The following is a 2,344-nucleotide window of genomic DNA, read 5'->3' as shown; positions in this document are numbered from 1 at the left end:
CATGTTCATTTCATTATCAGTCTATATTGTCTACTGATTTATCTTCCATTCCACTGATACTTCATTCAGCTGTATCTAGTAGTAAGGCTTCATGAGTCTCAATCGAAAAACCTGGAGTATTTTCCTGGGTTCTTCCCCCAAGTGAGGACTTGAACATCATTTTTCTCCTTGTTGGCACTACAAGACTGCATTGCTATCTATTTTGCCTTTTAGCAACTGCTTTTAGCTTGTTTGCCGAGCCTCTCACAACCTGCTGATTGGGAGTTAAGAAGTACTATAAAGGCAAAGAGTCAGCCATATAATATCAGGTTCACTTCTCTATTGCTGCCATTTATCTGAGATCTTGATCTTTTAATTCCAAGCCATTATAGTAGCTCTGAATTCTAATTTTTGTCTCTGCAGTCCTGTGCTACTTCAGAAAGTTCTGAAACTCCATTTTTTTACTTGGCCTGTGGGCCCCATGCTGCTGACAAGTTTGTAAATGTCTCAAGAAGAGAAATGGCATAAAACAGTGTTAGAGTCCTTTCATTGCATTTTCCTTCTCTTGGGAATTTTGGACCCTGAAGTCCTGACTGTCTGAGTTGATTTTCAGTATCTTAAAAAAAGCAGTTTTTATATTTAAGCCAGGTTTTATATTTACTCTTGTTCAAAGATTATGTATGATATAAGCTATTCCCCTATAATCAGAATATTAAGTCCCCTGAAAGTTAGTTTTCAATCCAGTTTTAAAAGGGGGTAGAAATAATTAACAATAATGCTCAATTTGAGTAAAACATTTTTTTAACATTATGATATATATTACCAAATTTAAAGGACTTCTGAAAAAATAAAAGGGCAGTCTTTTGTGATATATGCAATTTTTGTAATTAACAATAAGGCTCATGTTTTGCTGTGTAAGTAAAATCATTATAGTGTGTAATGAGAAAAAGATACACATCACCTGAATTAATCAATAGCTTTTAAAATTTCTAAGTCTATTTAATAGTTCAGTAGCTTCAGTGACCTACATTTATTATTAAGCTAATTACCACTTTATGTGAGCCAATAAAATACTTGTAAATGGCATCAAACACTGATATTTGCATTTTGGCTTCCTTCAATTATTTGATGGTATCTTTTGCTTTTCATAATATTATACTGTCATTCTATTTCAAGATCATCCTCCTTCTTGCAGCCCTCATGTTTACTTCAACTACAATCAGACTAAGGGGGCAGTTCTGAGCTTCTTCCAGATGTTCATCTTCCCTCGGGTCTCATTCTCTGACTGTCCTCACAGTATGGTCCCCAAATGCCAGTCTTCACTCCCACCTCAAAAGAAGAAACTGAGACTGCCTCCTACCCCCAAGCCGGAGAAGACGTCGAACCTCTCTTGACTTGCTGAAGGGAGAAAAAGAACAGCAAGAAGCAATTGGACATATTGATGAAGTACAAAATGAAATAGACAGATTTAATGAACAAGCCAGTGAGGAGATTTTGAAAGTAGAACAGAAATACAACAAACTCCGCCAACCTTTTTTTCAGAAGAGTTCAGAATTGATCACCAAAATCCCAAATTTTTAGGTAACAAAATTTGTCAACCATCCACAGATGTGTGCACTGCTTGGGGAAGAACATGAAGACGTGCTGCATTATTTGACAAGAGTTGAAGTGACAGAATTTGAAGATATTAAATCAGGTTACAGAATAGATTTTTGTTTTGATGAAAATCCTTACTTCGAAAATAAAATTCTCTCCAAAGAATTTCACCTGAATGAGAGTGGTGATCCATCTTCAAAGTCCGCTGAAATCAAATGGAAATCTGGAAAGGATTTGACAAAACATTCAAATCAAACACAGAATAAAGCCAGCAGGAAGAGACAGCATGAGGAACCAGAGAGCTTCTTTACCTGGTTTACTGACCATTCTGATGCAGGTGCAGATGAGTTAGGAGAAGTCATCAAAGACGAAAGTAGGCCAAATCCGCTACAGTACTACTTGGTTCCTGACATGGATGATGAAGAAGAGGAAGGAAAAGAAGAAGTTGATAATGATGATGGAGGAGGAGGAGGAGGAGGAGGAGGAGGAGGAGGAGGAGGAGGAGGAGAAGGAGAAGGAGAAGGAAAAGAAAAACAAGGGTTGGAAGAGTTGATGAAGAAGGAGATGAGGATGAAGGAAGATGAAGGAGAAGATGACTAATGGAACATTGATGGATTCCAACATTCTTTAATTTTCTCCAGTCCCTGGGAGCAAGTTGCAATCTCCCCCCGCCCCCTTCCCGCGCTCAGTTGCCCTGTTTTTGAGGTCTCTTTTCTCTCCTTTACACCATGGTTCTCACCTTATTTGGGGGCAAATAACTTCAGCAGAA

At 38.0% G+C, this 2,344-nt stretch overlaps 1 pseudogene; it reads left to right on the top strand.

Annotated features, from left to right (window-relative positions):
- The first annotated feature begins 1,277 nt into the window (after positions 1-1,277).
- On the top strand, positions 1,278-2,128 carry LOC109456567 (protein SET; annotated as a pseudogene).
- The last annotated feature ends 216 nt before the right edge of the window (positions 2,129-2,344 follow it).

Source organism: Rhinolophus sinicus, linkage group LG02, assembly GCF_036562045.2.
Source record: "Rhinolophus sinicus isolate RSC01 linkage group LG02, ASM3656204v1, whole genome shotgun sequence".
NCBI classification, from domain to species: Eukaryota; Metazoa; Chordata; class Mammalia; order Chiroptera; family Rhinolophidae; genus Rhinolophus; species Rhinolophus sinicus.
Note: the sequence above shows the minus strand (reverse complement) of the source record. Positions and strands in the feature narration are given on the sequence as shown.